At 48.6% G+C, this 20,948-nt stretch overlaps 1 protein-coding gene across 2 annotated transcripts in view; it reads left to right on the top strand.

Moving 5' to 3' along the window:
* The first annotated feature begins 6,230 nt into the window (after positions 1 to 6,230).
* ZNF536 (zinc finger protein 536) overlaps positions 6,231 to 20,948 on the top strand; it is a 307,936-nt gene continuing 293,218 nt past the window's right edge. For both annotated transcript variants that reach the window (XM_060084531.1, XM_060084532.1), the window contains exon 1: positions 6,231 to 6,301. The gene's annotated coding sequence lies outside the window, so the exon portion shown is untranslated. The remainder of the gene's footprint in view (positions 6,302 to 20,948) is intronic.

Raw genomic sequence — 20,948 nt, 5'->3', positions numbered from 1 at the left:
CAGGGCACTCACCGCAAAGTTGGTGCTTTCAGCTCCCTGCCCCCCACTGTTTCCCAGTGCTAAGAGATGGCTTCAGATTCAACTTGGCTGAACATTTTCTCTTTGATATAGTTAAGTATCTATTTTACATACTTAGATGGGGAATAAATATTGTTTTTGGTTTACGGCAGTGTTATATAAAATGTCCATTAAAAACAAATTGATTTAAGGAAATCTATGAGTCAGTTTCACGAAAAATCCTAACGAGTTAATGGTACAGGTATAAGCAGATATGGCGATAAGTTGAAGGTGGCATGCAAATGATTGAAGTGTGGGCCACATTGTCCCCAATCCAGTTAGGGTGGGAGGAAAAAGGAAAATGTAGTCACTCCCTATTTAGAAATTTCACATGAGTTCTTGTCTTTATTCTGGGAGATGGCCTCTGACGATGTCTAATGGCCAGTTTGCATAAGGGAGAATCTTAGGTGTTTGTTTTTCTTGACATGTGTCTAAGGCAGCAGCTCTTTACCCACTAATAAAAGCTATGGATCCAGGAAGCCTATGGTCTTGCTCAGGGATCATGCCTGGGTCTGAGTCCACCTGCCTCAATGGGGACTGGCCTTTAGCTTAGAGTGGCAGGACTGGAAGCAGAAGAGAGGAGTGGGCAGCTAATCGCGACTGGAAGACCATCAGTGTGGGAAGGCATCTTTAGTTCCTGTGTGTAAACACCAGGTTGCCCAGGTGTGGCTGCCTGTCCTGGGGTTGGCATACGGCCCTGCTAATCACCAGACACCCAGGACATGTCCTTCTCTGCCACTATGACTGCTGCCACAGAATTAACAGTGTCTTGGCCATCAGGAAATCTCCAATGCAGTGGTTCTCAAATTGGCTTCCAGGGGACCTCAGGAGTTCTAAGAAGTCTTGGGAGCCAAGAGAAGGGGAGGACTCAGGGCTCTCCTCTGCAGCTTTGGCTAGAGGAACTGCTTTTATCAGCTCATATGTGGTAAGATTTCCTTGGAAAAGGACTCTGCTAGAAAGTGCTGAAAAAACATGATCTAGACCAAGTTCTTGATTCTGTAGATGGGAAACCAAATTCCACAGAAGAGCAAAGAATCACAACATTTTAAATAGAAAATGTCTTTATTTAGGCAGATCAGTGGAGCTTGGCAGAAGAAACAAAATATACACTTGAAAGGAGTCATGAGGATTCCTACAGTCCAGTCCCCTGCTTCCGGTAGCCTGGCCACCAGCACATTTGGTAGAGATGGATGTCCACCTGGGAGCAAGCTCCCCACAGGCAGGGGGCCCAGGAGTCACAGGGCAGAACTGCTGAGCAATATCAGACAGTGCTGGCTGATGGTCGAGTGGTGACTTGGTGCCAGACCCTGGGCTAAGCACTTTCAGATGTGTTATCTCCATTCTAAAGATGAAAAAATGGAGGCTCGGTGATGACGTGAATTCTCAATATCAGTGCTGGGCCTTACTGGGCTCTGGTCTAGAGTCTGTGCTCCTGATGGCTGTGGCTCCTGCCTCCCAGGAGATGCCCGTCAGTGTCTAGCAGATGCAGGTGTCTCATGGCCAGAAACACCTCTCTGAGCCCTCTCATCCTGAAGGTTCAGACAGGAGGCAGGAATGTTTGTCTCCCTTCTCCTGAGTCTGCGGGGGTTTGTGCAGAATCCTATTGGTTGCCCCACAGGGTTTTCTCAGAGTTTGTGTTCTTTGAGATACAGGAAGGAAGCCAAGGATGGGTGACCAAACACTTTGACAATAAACCAGACCTTATTTACTATTTCTTCTCTTCTACCTTACATCAACCCACTAGGTAGGCATGCTATAAGAGCTCATGTGTATATTTGTTTATTAAAAAGATACCAGTGGTATTCTTTCATTCATCCATAAGGCATGTTTTTCATTTACATGTGTATTTTTGCATTTGCACATTAAGTCATGCGTTTGTTACTTTTTTAACTCTTTCAATCATCATTCTACCTCTCCATCCATCTATTCATGCATGCCTTTATGCATTCATTCACTTATTCACATTTTTCTTCATGTGTACATTTGTTAGTTGGCTCATTCATTTCATCCTTTCAACAAATAGAACACTTTGAAGTTAATTAAATTCTCTGCAGAAATGTGGAGTAGTTTAACCATACCCAGGGTAGATTCTGGGCATCTTTCTCATTGTTGGGTGTAGAGGCACATGAAGTTGGATAAATAGTGCCAGGGCCCCTGAGGGAGAATTATTGGCCCATGAGAGGAACAGGCTAAACCCATTTACTGTGACCATGGGATCTAAATGTCACTTGTGTGCTGCGGTCTTAGGGTCTTCCCTCCTCAGGTCTTTCCTATGGCCTGAGAATATGTGGGGGCCCCCCAGACCTCCTCAATAAGTCTCATGACCCCAAGCCATCGTTGGGTTGCTCCTGGGATGTGAGAACTGTCAGCATGCCCATGGGGAAGCAATAGACGGTTGAGTCCAGAAACCAGGGCCGTGGTGTGACAGTTTGGAAAGGGGGGGCTCTCTGTCCAGAAGAACTCATGAGGGGCACGCATGGAGTGGGCAGGAAATGCAGTGAAGGGCATGGTGGGAATGAAAAATAATAAGGGTCCTGCAGAACTACGTTTCCTTCTCTTCCTCCACCAAAGAGTTTCCATCTATTTTCTTTTTTTGAACTTCACATTATCCCTGAAAGACAGGCAGGATGAAAGCCATGGCGCTTGTTTTGAGATTCTGGATTTGAAAGCACAGAAACTATAAAACTTAATCAAAGATGAGGTGAGAGTTCTAGCATTAGTAGTAACATTAACTGCAAGCCAGGCTAAGAATGAGAATGATTTAGCCTTGCACATGAAGTATCTGGGGAAGGACCTGCCTCCACCAAGTGAGTAGGGATTAGAAATTACTTTTCCATCAAGTTCTGAGTTGGTGTCGGGAATATAGATCGATTGTTTCCATGGCCTAAATGTAGACTTCTTTTGGTTTATTGAGATGGTAATTTAAGCTTGCCCCCAACCTTCCTTATTGTGTGTGACTCCAAATGCATATACATGCCCTTTCTGTTTTCCAGACTGTGCTTTTACGTGTCTGGCTGCAAGGATGCTTTTGATAAGTAGAACGACGACAAAGGGCTTTCACACCAGCAAGCTGTATAGGGTACCAGTTGGCTCTGGAAGATGTGTTCAGCCTTTACCGCTCTATGAATACTTTCCTCTCTGCAGCGAAGGTGGCATGGGTGGCCATTTGGAAACTCATCCTGCCCTCATTCAGACTGTACTTAACTCCTGAGATACTCTCCTTTCCCCAGGTATTCATGAAACCTCACCCCAAGACAAGCTCAGGTGGCCTGTTTTACCTGTGTACCAGAACCCCGCCCACACTGAATCTCAACTCATGGCCAATCTAGAGTTCTTCCTATACCCTGGTTCCCTAGGTAACAGAAGCCTGCACCTGAGAAGGACCACAGGAGAAGGAAGATCCACCTGCACGTTCCTCCCTTGCCGTTATCCTCCATCCACCTCAGCCCCGTCTCTGCTTTCACCGTCCAACCATCCTTTTGCATGTTGCTCTACTTGATTTAGAATACACAGCCATAAACACTCAGGGCAGCCAGCAGCATGACTGGATATAATATTAATTTCTTTTCTGGTTTATTTGTGAAGGAGTCAACCATATAAATCACCTTAAGCCACTAAGACAGAGAATGAAAGCGCATCTTCAAATGAAGAAGTGTAGTGTGTTACCATTAAAACCTAAGAAGAATTTGTGATCAATTTGGGCTTCTTAATGTGGGTATAGTTTTGTTAACGTTGCTGTAGATTACGTGAAATGCTCACAAAGGTTTTTTTTCCCCCTCTGTTTTAGCAGAAAGCATTGGGTACCTATCAGCGGCATATCATTAGAAAGTCTGGTGTCTGCTGGACGTCTCCTTGTAATGCCATTCTTCATGACTTGTTTAATTAACAACCATTTTTGACCGAGACTAGTTATAAAAGTGTTGCTATTCTCTCCTGCTAAATTATGTCTAATGAACATATTTGCATGTTATCAGATACCGCAATGTATCATTTCAAATTTTGGCGTTTAAGCCTACATCACTCAAAACAGCTTTTGTGGACTAGTAAGCAGGTGAAATCAAAAATCTCATTTCATATCTGACATTAATAACTTTCAAGGGGAATGAGCATTGGCATTTATGTCTGGACCAGAATCGAGCCCAATGTCCTAGAAACACAAGGGCAGCAGACAAACCTACTCACCAGATAGGAAAATAAATCATGCATAATGCAGAATTTCTACCTTACATGTTAATTAATGTGTGCAATCAATTACTGATGTTACAATATGAGAAAAAAACTGGTGGGGCATGGGGTAATAAAAAATACCTATAGATTTATCTGCTTCTTTTTTCTATTTAAACAAATAGTCTTCAAGCCTGTGAATGCTGTGTTGAGACATGCTCTGAATAATAAGCATCATAAAATCTAATCAGATTTATAAGAGGAATTGATTGTTGTGGCAGGAGGAGAGGGTGGAAAATAAGCTGAAATTTAAGTGTTAATTTTTATGCTAATCCACAGTGGCTTCATATGAAGCAATTTTGTTCTGTGCCACAAATATAAAATTGTCCCTTGCAGAGAAATGTCAGCTTGCTAGACCTGAAAGCAGTAATTTATTAGGTATGTTTCTATTAGTATGTGTCACAGTTGTTAGCAGGCTATACACACAATAGTGCTTCATACTTATCCTCCAAGTCTCAGAATGTTTCAGCTCAGTGGCTGGAACGTGGGGCATTAATACATTATCATATGCGGGGTGGTCTGTGCCCTGTGGACAAAAGGCTATTTAATACAATTTAATGTCATTCTGAGAAGAAGTGGAAAAATAAAGACGGGGAATAAAATGGCATCTGTGTGTTTCACAGTGCACTCATGCACAAACCCTCAGTTTAAGAGGTATGACATTTCTGCCAAGAAAAAGAATAAAACTGGGGCATTTTTTTTATAACCTGTTCCCCACTGCAGTATTTTCTAAATGCTATTAAGTGATCGATTTACACGGCCCCATGATGATGTCACCTATAAGAAGGGGAATGCAGATGACAGCAAAATACTAGTGACAGTGACCTTGTTTCAGAATCCTTGGAACCCTGTCAGCTTTGCTTCCAGTATATGGTTTCAAAGAATGTACTTTTTGGACAATATCTAGTTACTGGGTAGTGAATTAATAGAGTTAAGGGTTCTGATGCAATTCACATATAGGTCAATTACATGCGCCAACATCTGCTCTGTCACTATCATTTGCATATAGCATTCATATGTTAATGACGCCTCTTTTTACTCAAGTAATATATTTAAAAAACAAGATTTGCATATCAGTTTGGATCAGTATATTACAAGCAATTTATCATTTTCTCCTTCTTGTTATGATTTTAAGAACAATATCTTGAGTGATGGCTGCTATATTTGAGCATGGCTCTGATTTATACAAGAAACCCTTCAGTGGGAAAGCTTCCATTCTAAAGCTGCTTAAAGCCTTATAAATCAATAATGACACAGATGGACTGGTGATAATCTATTTAGAATGCCTGATAGCAAATATTGTTGTACAGATGATTAGAATGGCAACTGTTTTAGCAGAAAGCCTTTCTCTCTTCGTAAATGGTAAGTTTGAACAAAAAAGTGCTCGCACATGGACTTCATGTCAGGAAATCTTCGTGCTGGGTCTGGGTTGCAAAGGGAAAACATCGGGGGAAGAACAAAGAGACTTCCTGCTCCTGCCAATGTAATCATATCATTCCCTGTTTCTTTAACAAAACAGGACCTCTTAATGGAAGTGTGTCTTCAGGTGTAAATAGCATTAAAAGCTGCTTCTCCTCTCCTCTTTGCCCTGATACAGCGCAAGGAGGGAGAAAATAAAGTGGAGGCTGTCAGAAGTGGTAGCTGCTTGGAATCCTGATAAATATAAGCTTTTATTGATCTGATGAAAATGAAAGATCCCAGTGCTAGGCAGTATTTAGCTTCTTGTCTACAGAACGTCACCGGTGGCCTTGCATTGGGATAGATTTTCATTCTCATACACCGGATTTGATTTCATCTTTAACCTTTTCAGCTGAATTTCCTTGACCTCTGCATATTGCTGTGATTTGGTGAATTTGTTACATTTCACTTTACATCACTTCTTTCTATATTTCCTTTTGTGATAGGGAACTGGGACGCCCCTCTGGCAATCTGTCAGTGCCTGGATCAGCCGCATCCTTTCTGGGGTATTTTCTCACCACACTGACAGTCCTTAAGACAAGTATGCAGTTAAGCTGCTAAGGTAAGTCTTACTATATTAGAACTCTTTGCCCTAGACACACATCATTTCCTCCTGCTTTGTCCCATTGACCTAACGCAAATAGCCTCCTCTCTCTCCCCGCTGGCCAGGGGCTTCCTCCCAGCCTCTCCCCGACCCAGGTAGGATTCCTCTACCTGCCCCTAGCTCTGGGTGAGTGGTGGCTGGCAGGACCTTTTGCCATGGGGGAGGCATTCCTTCGTGGTTTGGGTGTGTTTGGGGATGGGTGGGGAGGGGGAACAAAGGAATCATGAAAAAATGTTATTTTCCTCTCTGTGGCTAAATTCCTTTCTCAAGTTCTCTTCTGGGATGAATACAAGGCTTCAGTTCGAAATCCTGAGGTGCTGCTAACATATTCTGGTTCCAAGAAAGTGCCGCTGTTATTTTGAGTAGTTTTGATACAACCAAATCAAAGTGAAGATTTGAAATAGCTTTTCTGAAAGCCCAAGCTGAAGTCATAAATTATTCTGCACCATGATTCTTTCTGATAGTAAAACCATACCTCTCTGCCTGACATTGCTGAAATGTGGAAAAGTGAAAGTTAAAAATAAAATGAAACATTTAAATCTCGGCTGTTGAGAACCTCAGATAGACATCAAGGCCAGTCGATAAAGGCCCCTATCAATTAGGCTTCCACAGTCATCATCAGATTTGGTGTTTTAGCAATTGCACAGGTGCAGGGTTCCGGTATTGAGATTGGGAAGGGCTAGGAAAACATGCGGGCAAATACCATAAAATGGGAAGTGAGGGGCTGGGACGCCAAGGTCGGCTCAGTGGCAGAGCCCAGGGCAATGGCGGTGCCCACTCCCTCCTGGAATCTTGTGGGAGGAAATGTCTGCAGCCAAAGGGTTGGAAGGTTTCCCTTTTTTACCCCTTTCCTTTGAGTCAGAAAGTGTTGATTTCACACTGTGGTGAGTGTTTTCCATCAGCTTCTTGGTGGGTGTATTCCGTGTTAGGAAAAGGAGCAGCGAACACCAGCAGTTGTAACTTCCGTCAGCGGAGGGCGGGCGGCCTCCAGTGGCTCCGGGACCTCTGAGCACCGGGACCCCTCTAACGATGGAGACAGCCACGGGGCTTCCTGGGCCTCCGAACTGAGCTGTTTGGCTATTCCCTCCTCAGTATAGCACAGACAGAACAGTTTTTGGTTCCATAGCTGTTTGGTTGGGAAAACAAGCCTGCGGTTGCCAGTAAGGTTTAGAATTCGCCTGCCAGATCAGGGAATGTCTGTGAAGACTATTTTCCCTCTTGGGAGGCAAAACACAGATGGGGGAGTTAGGAGTCTTACAATATTTAGCTGCTACATTGATGGTAGGGATTCTGCCGCGTGGATGCTCGCAGTTTCCGAAGGCCTAGCTTATCATCACTGCCGAGGCCCTCAGGTAGGGGAGGTAGGTGGGGCTGGCTTTCCCCTGGGAGTGAGCACTGCCAGCTTGCTCTGGAACGTTCCACCCTCTGTGCCTCTTGAGGGGGGCGAGGAGGTACTGCAAGGGTGCTGCCTTTTCCCCTTGACCCACATCAGGATGAGAAGCCAAGAGGAGGATGAACCACCGTGCCTGACAGGTGGGGCGACCGAGGGCAGGAGCTGGTGTGACTTGGGCTTCTTCTGTGAACGAGAAGTGCCATCCTGCATGCGGTTCCTGAGACCCTGTGGGATAGGCCGAGGCAGCGGCCTCACCAGGCTTCCTGCCCCCGAGGCATGCGTTTTAAAAAGTTAATCACTTGGTGTGCTTCGGACCTCATAGAAGATAAGGAAAGATGATGAGATGTTCTAGGGATTGGCCATGAGCAGGTGGGGAGATTTTTCTGCATGGAAAATGTACATCTTGGAATAATTAGGGGTCATGTGAACTGGAGTAGGGTTAGAACTTTATATCTAAGAGCATATTCTATGCCCTGGAGACCAAGAAAGGGGACAGGCCTTAGAAACAGGCGGAGAGCGTGTGGGCGTCTCCTTTCCAGCCTCTTGCTGACTCCCCAGCCCCAGCACACAGGATTCTCAGGCCCTAGAGCCTGGAATTATGATGAGCTGGTTGAGACATTTCTGGACTTCTGAAGGTACCTGTTGGGGAAATCTTGCTCCCATTCCTCTCCACCAATGCCCTCCCCATTCTTTGAAACGGACACTTGACTTTTTAAAGTCAAATATTATATACATACAGCTTTGGGACAACTGAAGCACTATTACTTAGAAACCCTAAGCAACCTGTCGGTAACTGAACCCCTCGTACACATCAGAAAATGATTCACTGTTCTGCCACAACATGGATTTCCAGAGCAACCCCAAAACGGATTGGAGGCAAAGTCTGAAGGCCTGTCTGTCCAGCTCTCCACAGCTTTATCCTTCAGAAAGACCCCATGCTTGGTCTCAAGGCCCAGTGACTTCTAGAAGGAATTGGCTCTCAGAGACCATAGGACCTTCCCTCCATCGGACAGACACAGAGTGGCTCCCACTGTCCCCGGGGCATGTGCAGGACCCTGAACTCAGGGTGCTGTCCCGAGGCAGCCCCGTGTCCTGGTACAGACGTGTGAGTCAACAGCCTTCCCGTAGCAGTAATTACCTTAGTTAAATGCTGCAGGAGCCGTACTTTAGGAGCACAGAGGAGGGAGTGAATAATTGTAATTTCTGTGTGATAATGATGATAAGCCCTGCATATGTGTGTGGGGCTTTGCGTCGTCGTATTTGATCTTCACTGGGAGATCTCCGGGCTCATGGAGGTAAGGATCCCTGCAAACTCCTTTGTAGCCACTGAATGAGGTAGGAAAGTGAGATCACATTACGCTCATTTTGCCTGAGAGAAAAATAAAATCAGAGATAATTTTAACTCCAGAGGGAAGGTAGAGTGAACCAATTCTGGTCTAAGAGCTTCTTGGGATTATCTTAATCCTCACCAGCTCCCTTGCAGGTAGATGCTTTTATTAGTTCCATTTTCCTGATGTGGAAACTGAGGTCAGAGAAGTTGAGTGGCTGCCGCCAGGTCACACAGCTGCTGGATGGTGAGGCCAAGGTTTGTGCATGCTTCTTTCTGATTTTGGAGCCTGATCCCTTGGCCATGAAGCAGCCCTGGATATAGCCCTGGACAAGACAGACAAGCTCCCTGCCCTCAGGGAGCTTATATTGTGGGGCTGGGACACAATAAACAAGATAACCATGGATAAGATGATGTCAGATAGTGATAAAGGCTATGAGGAAATGTCTGGGGTGAGAAGAGGGCGAGGGGGAATATCTGTACTTGGGTGATCAGGGATGGCCCTCTTTTTTGTTTTTCTATAAATGTATTTACTATATTTATTTTTGGCTGCATTGGGTCTTCGTTGCTGCACGCGGGCTTTCTCTAGTTGTGGCGAGTGGGGGCTACTCTTCGTTGTGGTACATGGGCTTCTCATTGTGGTGGCTTCTCTTGTTGCGGAGCACGGGTCCTACGCACACGGCCTTCAGTAGTTGTGGCTCATGGGCTCTAGAGCGCAGGCTCAGTAGTTGTGGCACACGGGCTTAGTTGCTCCGTGGCATGTGGGATCTTACCCGACCAGGGTTCGAACCAGTGTCCCCTGCACTGGCAGGCGGATTCTTAACCACTGTGCCACCAGGGAAACCCAGGGATGGCCCTCTTGAGGATGGCACATTGGAAGTGAGAGGTCTGAAGGACACAGGGGAGCCAGCCAGTGAAGGACTGGAGGAAGAGCATTCCTGGCCGAGGGAGTAGCACATGCAAAGGCCCTGTGGTGGGGAAGAACCCAGCATGTGTGGGGGACAGAGTGTAGGCCATTGAGGCTGGAGCACGTGAGCTCTGGGGGCGGGTTGTAAGGCCTGGAGAGACATGCCTTTGTAGACCGTGGTGAGGACTATTGCCTTTCTTTTATGTTTATGTCGCTTTTTTTTTTTTTTTTTTTTTTTTTTTTGCGGTACACGGGCCTCTCACTGTTGTGGCCTCTCCCATTGCGGAGCACAGGCTCTGGACGCGCAGGCTCAGCGGCCATGGCTCACAGGCCCAGCCCCGAACCCGTGTCCCCTGCATCGGCAGGCAGACTCTCAACTACTGCGCCACCAGGGAAGCCTATGTTTATGTTGCTTTTAACCAGAGAGTGTGTCTTGAGAAACCCACCTTTCCAGGTGTGGGAATGCTCCTAGGTGCCAGAATTCTGCAAGTGGCTTGAACCAACTCTTGGTGGGTTGTTCGCTGCAACCTTAATTTTCTACCAGAGGGATGTCCTTGTGACTTGTCTAAAACTGGGAGCCAGGGATTTCAGGCCCCATGGGTGTAGGAAAGGTGGCCAGTCACGTGGGAGCCACAGTGCCCTTTGGCTGCTCCTCTGGACCCAGCTGAGCCCCCGCGGCTGTGGGCTTGGGCAGAGTTGCAGGTGGAAGGCTTGGGGCTCCCTTCGATCAGGTCTGCCTAAGTCTGTGCAGCCTCAGGGAGGTGTAAGCACGTTCCATCCACTACCAGGACGTGTTAACTCCCTGTGATCACTTCCTTGTCAATGTTGATTCGTGGGTCATCTACTAACATGCTGAATGAGCTTAAGAGTAAAGATTCTTGGTGGTTATAGTTTAGACCTCTTTTCCCTCGGGCAGTACAGGTGCTCTTGTTAGGCAGGACTCTGTTTAGAAATTCTAGGTAATTCCTAGGCCCATAGAGCCCTAGGGCTGGCAGAAACTTTTTTTTTTTTTTTTTTTTTCTGTACACAGGCCTCTCACTGTTGTGGCCTCTCCCATTGCGGAGCACAGGCTCCGGACGCACAGGCTCAGCGGCCATGGCTCACGGGCCCAGCTGCTCCGCGGCGTGTGGGATCTTCCCGGACCGGGGCACGAACCCGTGTCCCCTGCATCGGCAGGCGGACTCTCAACCACTGCGCCACCAGGGAAGCCCTGGCAGAAACTTTTGCAATCAAAGACACCTTTATTTTATAGGTGAAGAGACGGAGGCTCAGGGAGGGCAAGGGACTTGCTCAAGATCACGCAGCGAGTCATAGGCAGAGCCATTCTCACCTGGGCATAACAGGCCACCCCTCAGGCAGTTCCAGACAGCTTGGGGGCCCCTCTTAGCTGAAAGGAGGCACCAACAGGGGGAGGGCTGGTGTCCTAGTCGCCTGCGGAGCTTGCACAGCACACAGCACAGTCTTGGAGCGCTGTGAGTGGTCAACAATCATTCACTGATGTATTGATTGACCAGCCCCTCACCTCCGCATTTTGTAATCATTAGAATTTGTTGTACCTTGGTTTCAGCAAACTCAATATATATCAAATCCACATTTCTTTCCAAATTTTCTGGAATGCAGGGATTGCAAAGCCCAAGACCTCCCTAGGTCTGATTTATGCCAACACCCAGGACACAACGAGGTCAGGACTCTGGTAGTGAGTTCCTGATACCTGCGCAGGTAATTTGAGGGTGCCCGTCAGGTATTCCAGTAGGTCCGTTTTCAGAATATAAAATGTTGAAAGTTTTGGACAAAGATGGTCAGTGCTGAAGGCAGCTTGGCCAGGGGAGGGCTTGGACTCTGCCCCAGAGTGTGTTGCGGGGAGGCACCTAGATAGGCTTTGGCCCAGCCTGGGCATCTGTCTCTGGGGAGTTGTCCTAAACCCAAATTCAGGGTTCAGGTGGGAAATGCAGGAAGCTGGATGTGTGCAGAGCAGACTGGGGAGACCTGATTCCGTGGCAGGGGGCCTCTCAGCTCTCATCAATTGCACTTGGTAATGCGGGCAGAATTTTTCCAGGTCTTCATAGTTTTTAAGGCAAAAAGAAATTTAAAAAAAACTGCTTCTTTTCTATTCCTTCAACGTTGGCAACTAATTAAGTTTAAAAAAAACTTTCTGCAAAGCAAGTATATCTGTGGACTGGTCAGAGCTTCAGCCCGCACTGTGTGACTCATGCTGGGCGCAGGCTCACACACACACCGTGGGCACGCGATGCGGATCTCCCAGTGCTGACCCCAGCTGCCCGCAGCACAGCGCAAGCTTTGGAAGCACGTGAAGTGGGAAGGGAGGTAGCATTTGCAGGCCCCGGGCCTGCGTTCTCTTACTGCGGGGAGGCTGGGGCATGTCCCTGGCTGCATGGGATGGGACGATGCCTGGAAGAGGTGCAGCAGTGGGAAGACACCCACCTTCTGGGAAAGGTGGTCAGGATGCCCGTCTGCAGGCCTCCACATCCCACCTCATTCTGTGTCTCCCCAACACCTGAGTTATAAGGGTGCCTGCCCGTGTCTAATATGGGGACACGGTGATGGACGGCATGTGATTCTGCCCCCAGGGAGCAGGCGAGAGTGGGGCTGCTTGGACCGATGCCTCGGTCCTCAAGTGTGGCTGATCCACGTGCTCTGCTTACCTGTGTTTGGGATGGGGTGGTTCTGATGCTGCACCAAGCTGACCGGAAGCTCTGGCTGCCACTGGACATGGGTGGCCTGTGTTGATCCTGGGATGAAGCTGAAGAAGAAGATGCTTTCTGTCCTGGGAGGCTACCTGGTGGGGGAGAGAAACGGCGAGGCTGCTCAGCCCACCCAGTGCATGTCCTGGTCCTGTGACTCTGCTCAATCCAGCAAAGGTGACCCAGGTCCTCAGCTCCCCTGAGAGGCAGGCAGGTGGCCCAGCATCCCCCAGAGATGGGGGCAGACCCCATACAGCTGCCTGCGGTGGCTCCGTCAGGGTGCTGTGGACCAGCCTCGTCTGCGTGCTGGGAAGGGGTCGCTGGTCTCTGGGCCTCACTTCCTTTTGGCCCCTGCCTGGCCCTGCTCATCCCCATATACTCCCTTCACCCGTCCACATGCAACATGGAGTTTCTGTGTGTGTAATATTATTTGTTTTTATTTCTGTAATCCCTTTATTGTTTGCACAACTGCTGTCAGACTGTTGCCTGAAAGTATCACAGGATAATTGCAGAACGCCTGCATAAGTAATTTCTTATGAAATCGGGCCTTGTCTGCATATAAAATTGTTTGTCGTTGCTGCATACATGGACTTCATTATATCCAGGCTGTTTACCGGGCTCATACCTTCCTCACAGGCCACGGCAACGAGAGGGCCCAACACTGGGAAATCATGAAATACTATCGTTTTTCTTTTCGGTCATATGACATCACTGGAGGGTGACAGTTGGTCCGAGGTGGTCAGAGAGAGCCTGGCCCTGGAAGGAGATGGGGACCGGCTTTCCCCGGCCGCTGCCAGGGAGGCCAGTGGCTAATCCGCCTGTGCCGGGCATTTCTTCCGACCACATTTCTGTGATATTAATGGTGTGTGGTAGTGAAAGAAATGTGTTTTATTCTCGAGTCTAACCCTGCTGTTATCAAAGTAACTTCCAGCTTATTAGCGACAAAGGACTTTTCTCCTCTCTGCTGCCCTGTTCGCCAGGGCTTCCTGAATTAAACTGCTGTTTCCTGTCCTTTATATGCATGACCACATCTGGGTAGCCTGCTCACAGCCCCGCTGCTTAATAACAATCACCTTCCCTTTCAGTCTCTGTTGATTGTTTCTAATTCACTCTGACAGATAGTGCCTGACAACTTGCCGGCTTTTCCCTCCCTCCGTGACCTGAAGTTACTCACAGCACTTATATAGTCTGTCATTTTTAATATTTGATTTCATTTTAAGTTATGTGTTTTACTGAGAAGATGAAACCAAAAAAAAAAAAAAGGGGACTCGTAATGGAACATAAATTTAACCCTTCTCGCCATCCGGCACCAGCCTGAGCCACCCTCCCGGGTGTCTGGGTGACGGTTTCTCCTTCCCTGTGATTCTCCTGCTGCTGCTGGGTTTCTTTTCTGCTTTCTTTTTTTTTCTTTCTCTCTCCTGCTTTTTCCTTTCTGTCTTTCATTTCTGAAAACAAAAGCTTTATGTCATGTTCTTTCCCTTTAACGACGCTTGATTAGTTTATGGAGCTAATAATGGCTCTTTCTGCTTTGCAACCAGGTTATAATTGAAAGACCTTTTGGGGGGGTTTCCTCTAGAGTGAGGGCGTCCGGGGAGAAGCCTAGTGAAGTCAAAATGACCAGCTTCCATTAAGGTTCAGAATGTGAATTTGATCTTTCTTTCTGGAGGTGCTTCTCTTTGGGCAAGCTCGCGGGGCAGAGAAATGCCAGCTCCGCCTGGGTTTGGGATGAGCCCTTGGAGTGAGCCCTTCCCAAGGCGGGGGACACGCAACTTCTGCCTCTTCCCTCTGAATCTGCCCAGCGTGCGGGCTTGTAGGGCAGGCGTCCTCGTGGGGGGCAGGCGGCCCACGTCACCTCAGGGTCCACTCTGCCATGACTTAGCCTTTGTTTGCCACCAGACAAAGGCTCCTGTGTCCCTCTTGGCCCTTCAGAGGTTGAGAGCTGTGAGGCCGTGCATTAGGTCAGCTTTGCAAATAGACACCACGAAATAAAAAATAAAAAAGAAAGTGGCTCGTTAACCCATGGCGCCTCCCTTGTGCTGCTGGCCTTCTGTGTACATCGGCCTGTCCCCCGCACTGTGGCTTGGGCGGCTGAAAAAGCTCAGTAAGAGGGATCTGGGTTAGATCTCAGTTCAAAAAACTTCAATTTTGGGGCCTCCCTGGTGGCTCAGTGGTTGAGAGTCCTTCTGCCAATGCAGGGGACACGGGTTCATGCCCCGGTCCGGGAAGATCCCACATGCTGCCGAGCGGCTGGGCCCGTGAGCCATGGCCGCTGGGCCTGCGCGTCCGGAGCCTGCGCTCTGCAATGTGAGAGGCTGCAACAGTCAGAGGCCCGTGTACCACACACACACACAAAAAAAGTTCAGTTTCACTGTTGCCCGTGCCTGGTCTCCCCATGACCACAGCACAGCCCAAGCGTGTGAGCTGCCACACTCAGGAGGGCCCTGGAGCCCCAGGGCTAAGTGCTCCTTTGACTCCTGCAGCTGCAGGCCTGGAGCAGAGTGCGTCCATCCTGGGGGCCAGGTAGGCAGGTTTCCAGGGCGCTCTTATAAAGGCAGTCTGCAGGGGGCAAGGCAACAAGCCTGGTTCTCTGGAGCCAGCTATTCAGGGAGTACCAGGCTTGGCCCAGAGAAGCACAAGGACTCCAGATCGGCCTGGATCCACTGCTCATGGGCAGATGTTCTAGCTTCTTCCCTGCTGTTCTGATGCCCCTGGGTCCAGGCCTGCAGACCGAGGTCCTGGGTGGGCCAGCCATGTCTGTCTTGTCCCAGCCACTCCCAGGATGACTCTTTCATTGGGGAGTTTTCTTCACCAGGCCTCCCCTTTCTAGAACCTGGGTTCTCTCCATCTCTCTGGGCACTGTGGGTAAACTGAGGAAACAGCTGCTCTCTAAGGGAGATTTTTTTCCTTTCTGTTGTCCCAAGCATCCCATCGCTGGTTCCTTTTCTTCCTTCTGAAAAGGGTGAAAAAGTCAAGAACAGCTATTTATTTTGATGGTTTCGCAGTGTTGCTTTATTCTTTTGAAATTGTCATTGTTTTGAGACGTTCTGACTAAAATAAAAAAGGAGAATTACTCACAAAAAGTAAAATGAACACAAACCTTTTAACTTTATGTAGGAAATAAAGATCTGTGTACACAATGGTGTTCTATAAGTAAAATAAGGACAAAATGGCTTTTCTCTTTCACTGACCCAGATGGTCTTTATGTGCAAGGTATGGACCAGGTGGTGAACGAAAGGGGGGTTGAAAAGTCTTGTTTCTCCTTTTGTAGCTCTCCATATTTGTAACCTACTGGGGAGACCAGGGGTGTGTGTGTGTGTGTGTGTGTGTGTGTGTGTGTGTGTGTGTGTGTGTGTGTGTGTGTGTGTGACCGCGATTGCCAGGTAGTGGTGCAGGCTCTCACAGTCTGGGATGATCCTCACATTGGTCCCAGCACAGGAAGTTGGGCTAAAAGGATCCAGTGCCTTGAAGAAAAATACAAAGAGAGGCCAAGGGCCGCCATGCCCTTCCTGCTTTTAGGAGGGCAGTTGAAATAGAATTTTAAAGCAGATTCTGTATTTGAGGTTTGACCTCCAGCAAGGCCAAATTATGCTTTTATTCTCCTTAAAATGGACTGTTTGGCCATTATTGGTTCTTGTTTTAGAGTCAGAAAGAAATTGGGGGTTGAAGTCAACTAGAGACTGATTTGGCTGTGGTGCCTCTGGGGTCCATCTGTTACCTGGTGAGCTGGGGCGACGGTGGAGCAGACTTCCTCAGAATCCAGCTTTTCTGTGGAGCTAGCATGGGGGCAGGTGTGTTATTCAAGATTTGGGCCTGGAGGGCCCTGCTTCCCCAGGAGACAGCTCTAACCAGGGCTGCGAGTTAGCAGGGCCCCGAGCCCTGTCCCTGAGAATTCACTGACACTGGGCCTGAAAGGATGCGCCTGTACGGAGTTAAGGCGTATCGTTCTTCAGTACGGTTTAAGTCAACAGAAATGTGAGAGCCCTGCCGCCATCCTAAGCACGCGTGGGTACAGATACAGAGCGGAGAGGCTGCACAGGACACTGACCACAAGGGAGTGTGGCCTGGGCCACCTCAGAGATTAAACAGAGAGCCATGGATCCAGACTCGGGGGAGAGATGTGTGGATAAGAGCAATACGAATGAGATGCTGACCAACGATAAGGGAGCTAATGATTGTTGTGTGCGTGCTCTGTGCTCAGCACTGCACATCATTTTAGGAAAGGAAAGCCAGACCTGTCCTGTGGCTCACGAGGAGCTTCATGGAGAAGCTGGCGTGGGAGCTTGGCCTTGGGGACCAGAAAGACTTGCATAAGTTGAGGCAAGGGGAAGGCCAGAGGGAAGTTGCTTGCAGAAGGCAGGAACCTGCCAGATGCTTTTGGGGCTGGGGGGAGGGGTGTTTTGGAGGGGCTGAGGTGACCATTCCAGGTGGGGGCAGGAAAGGGGGGAGATGTGGGAAAACTGGGGGCGGGCTTGGTGTTGGGGGTGACGAATAGCTCCATTTTGTTGGAACTTAGGATATATTAGGTGTGAGTGGAAGTGTGGGTCAAAGCCCAATGGGAGAGAGGCTGCCTGCCAGGTAAGGGTATTTGTGATGAGTTGGGAAGTACCCTAGAAATGGGCATTGGGAAGACTGTTGGCGCTATCTGACGCTGACCTGGGGCAGTGGACGCGGGAGTGGGGAGAAAGAACCGAACTGGATGGTGCCCTTCTCTTGTTTAAGACTCTCAGACAGAGAGAGGCACCGCAGTGACAGTGCTGGAGCTGGGTGTCCAGGCTGTGCAGCCTGCCCTGGTGCTCAGCTGTAGGCAGTTTGCCCACGTCCCAGGCCAGGCCCGTGAACTGTGCACAGTACGTTGGCCTTTAAAAAACAATAAAAAAGGGATTGCCCTTTAACCACCCCTCCCCCACTTTGTATTCATCAGGGTCATACTCATTTTTCTTTCCGTACATATACAAAAGATGAACTTTGGGTTATACAAGGGGTATATGCCAATGTCAAGAGCAGACTAGAACAATGGAACAATTAGCAGATTCATCAGTTCTTCTGCTTATACTTCAATTCCAAGAGTGAAATGTTAGTTTGTTCAACTCTCTGCTTTACGCCTTGATCACAGTGTGAAAGTGTTGACTAAGCTTAGCTTCCTGGTCAGAGGGTCGAGACCCATGGCTTTTAAACATGCTTATATGAAATCCAAACATTCATGGCCACTGGTGATCTTGAAATCAAGGCACAACTTATAAAACGAACACATAATTATCTTGTTTATTCAGGGTATAAATAGAGTTCATGCATTTAAAAATTTTTCTTCCTGATAAGGTCTTTAGCCGGCATTTAGTCTTTAGATAGACTCTCTCCTTAGTGTGCTCTCTCCCTCTCCTCTCTCCCTCCCTCCTCCCTTTCTTCTTCCCTCCCTGCCCCCTCCCTACCCTTCTTCCTCTATTTCCCCCTCTCCCTCCATCCCTCCCTCTCTCTCTCCCCCCTCCCCCACCCTCTCTTCCTCTCTCTCTCTCTCTCTCTCTTTCTCTCGCCCCCATTCCCTCCCCTCCCTCTTTCCCCCTCTCCCTTCCTTCTCTCTCTTTCCCCTTCTCTCCTCAGAAGGGGAGGGACTTGTGGGACCTGCTGTGGCTGCCCTTGGAAGAGGCAGCATGAGCCTGTGGATTTCTTTCTTGGAGCCCTTCCTGCTTCCCTCACAGCTTTGGCAGAGGAGGGATGGGTGCCCAGGGAGGGCCTGGTGTGGTTGGATGCATCCTTGCCACAAATCCGGGGAAGAGCCGTGAAGCCCACACCTGCCTCTGACAGCCCAGCTGGGGACCAGATCCAGAGAGCAAGGTGGCCTGTGGATGGGACCTTCCCAGGCCCTCCCCGACGCTGGGGCGTGGAGGGGGGCACGGTTTATACCCAGAATGACTCCTTAGCTTTAAGCCAGCCACGTTCGTCAGGTACACACCTCCTTTTCGATTTTTACCATACCGAGTACCACATGCTCCTAGATTTGTTATTTTGTGAGACACACTTCTTTTAATTAAATATTATATTTAGCTTTGTCCTAAATAATCATCTCTATGAAATCTCTGGTTTGATGTACGCTCTATATATTTTTTCATATCAGACAGTAAAATAATTAAGTATTAATTGTTTTTTAAAGAGGAGTTTTTTTGTGTATCACCTAAAACCGTCTTGTGTGTCAGCGTGCAAGCCTTTGGGGATCCATTGGAATGTTTGCAGCCAGCCAGCTTCCTAGGATCTAGTTCAAGTCACTCCATGAAGGCACTGCCTCCCCAGGCCCTGGGGAAGCCCCTTCCCAACCCCTCCAGAAAGTTCTCCTTGACTCCTCCTCGACCTCATGGCCCTGCCCTCAGAATCCCTAATTGTCATTTAATCATGCGCTGCTCTGGTCACGTCTGACAATGCTGTGAGCAGTTGCTGGGCCATGCTTTCCGACTCCGTCCCTTCCCTTTTTGATGGCCTAAGTGTCTGGTCAATTGAGCTAGCTGTGCCAGCCTGTCTGTCCGTTCTGTCTATACATCTATGTATCTCTCTATCCATCTATCCGTCCTATCCACTGCCCCTCTCTGTATCTATGTATCTATCATCCTTGGGTCTATGACCAATATCTATCTATCTGTCTATCATCTCCTATTCTCCCCCCACCCCCACTTTCTTTCATCCTCTTTGATGAGCCAGGCACTGCTTTAGGCCCTGGGAATATAGCAGAGAACAAAACAAAGTCCCTGCCCTCATGTAGCTGACATTCTAGTTGGAGAAGTCAGGCAATAAACAAATAACCGAATAGATGAAGAAACCAGAAACTGATCTGTAGGGACACATGCCATACAGAGTATTGAAACAGGGGAATATGAAGCAGAGACACCAGGACAAGCTGAGGCCGAGCGATCGGGGAGGGTCCCTCTGGTGAGGCTACATTGGGTCTAAACGCTGAAGGACAAAGCAGAACCCTGCCAGGATGGGGCAGCACCTGGACAGAGGGCAGAGCTCATGTAGAGGCCGTGAGGCAGGGGCAGCCTTGATGACTGAGGTGCAGAGAGAAAATGCAGATAGAAGAATGAAACTGTATTTGATTCTGACTTTGACAAGGTTAAAGTTTTTCCATTTCTCACTTCCTAGGGGCTACAGTCCCTTTTCTATGTAAGAACGTCCAACGCCTCAGCTCTGAAAGCCCCTGTGTCAAATCCCTTCTGCTGGGGAGCTTTGGAGGCAGTGCCATGTTGTCCCCTGCAGGGTTGGAGGGCTGCAGGGGAGCACACCATGATGAGGCGACCGCTGACATGCTAATATTTCATTTTAATCTCGAGTGCCAGGTTACTTTCCAAATGAAGTGTCTCAGGCAAGGCTCTAACTTACATGAAATAAAAGAGTTTAATGCTAATTAAATCTCATCTGACTACTGAAGCCATATTTATTGATGGTCTAAAAGAACATCATCGAGGTGGGTAGACTGGGAACGTGTCTCCACTAGAAACATACCTTCGAGTCCCGGGACTCCTGCATTTCAGGCTCGCACACCCCATGCGTGGCGAAGCACATGTGGGTGGGACCCCAGAGCCGCCCCTGCAGCTTTCTCTGCCGGATACAGAGATCAGCGCCTTTAATGTGGATTTGGTTCGGGAGGTCTGGGTGGGGCCCAGGCTGCTCGTTTTCAACCAGGTCCCAGGAAATGCCGATGATGCTGGTCCAGCCGGACGGTGAGTAGTAAGAGTAGAACAGACCAGGTTGAGTTCCTGGTACCACTGCTCACAGGGAGTGACAGCCCTGTGTGGAGCCTCCCACTACACTGGTCTCACCCACTCCCTCCATCTCTCCTTCCTCCTTTCTTTATCCCAGACCCTCCTACTCCTCCTTCCTGTCCCAGCCTTGTGGTCGCTCTCCCAAGGCCAAGAACGGGGTGATTCCTTCAGGTAGTTAAAGTCTTCATGCAGGGTTTGACCCAATCTTCCACCATTTGCGTTGTCTTTGGTTGTCTGATTGCCCTACCCAGACTTGGAACAGCTCAGGGGCAGAGCCTCCATTCCAGCCTCTTACTTCTGTGCCTCCAGGCAAGTGCTTCTCGAGATGGCAAGGAAGAGGATGTACTTCCTGACCCTCTGTAAACAGGGACTCTCATGGGGGAGAACTGGCCTCAGCAGCCATGTGTTGGCTGAGCTTGGTAGGCAGGGCCCAGAAGGTGAGGTCACGCTCTCCTGTCTACCCTCCAGCTTTCCTCTGCTGAGGCTTCTCTGGACGGTGTCTTCCCTTTCCTCTGATGAGCAGCCTCCTAA

This window comes from Mesoplodon densirostris, chromosome 19 (genome assembly GCF_025265405.1).
Source record: "Mesoplodon densirostris isolate mMesDen1 chromosome 19, mMesDen1 primary haplotype, whole genome shotgun sequence".
NCBI classification, from domain to species: domain Eukaryota; kingdom Metazoa; phylum Chordata; class Mammalia; order Artiodactyla; family Ziphiidae; genus Mesoplodon; species Mesoplodon densirostris.
This window is presented reverse-complemented; position numbering and strand designations above follow the sequence as displayed.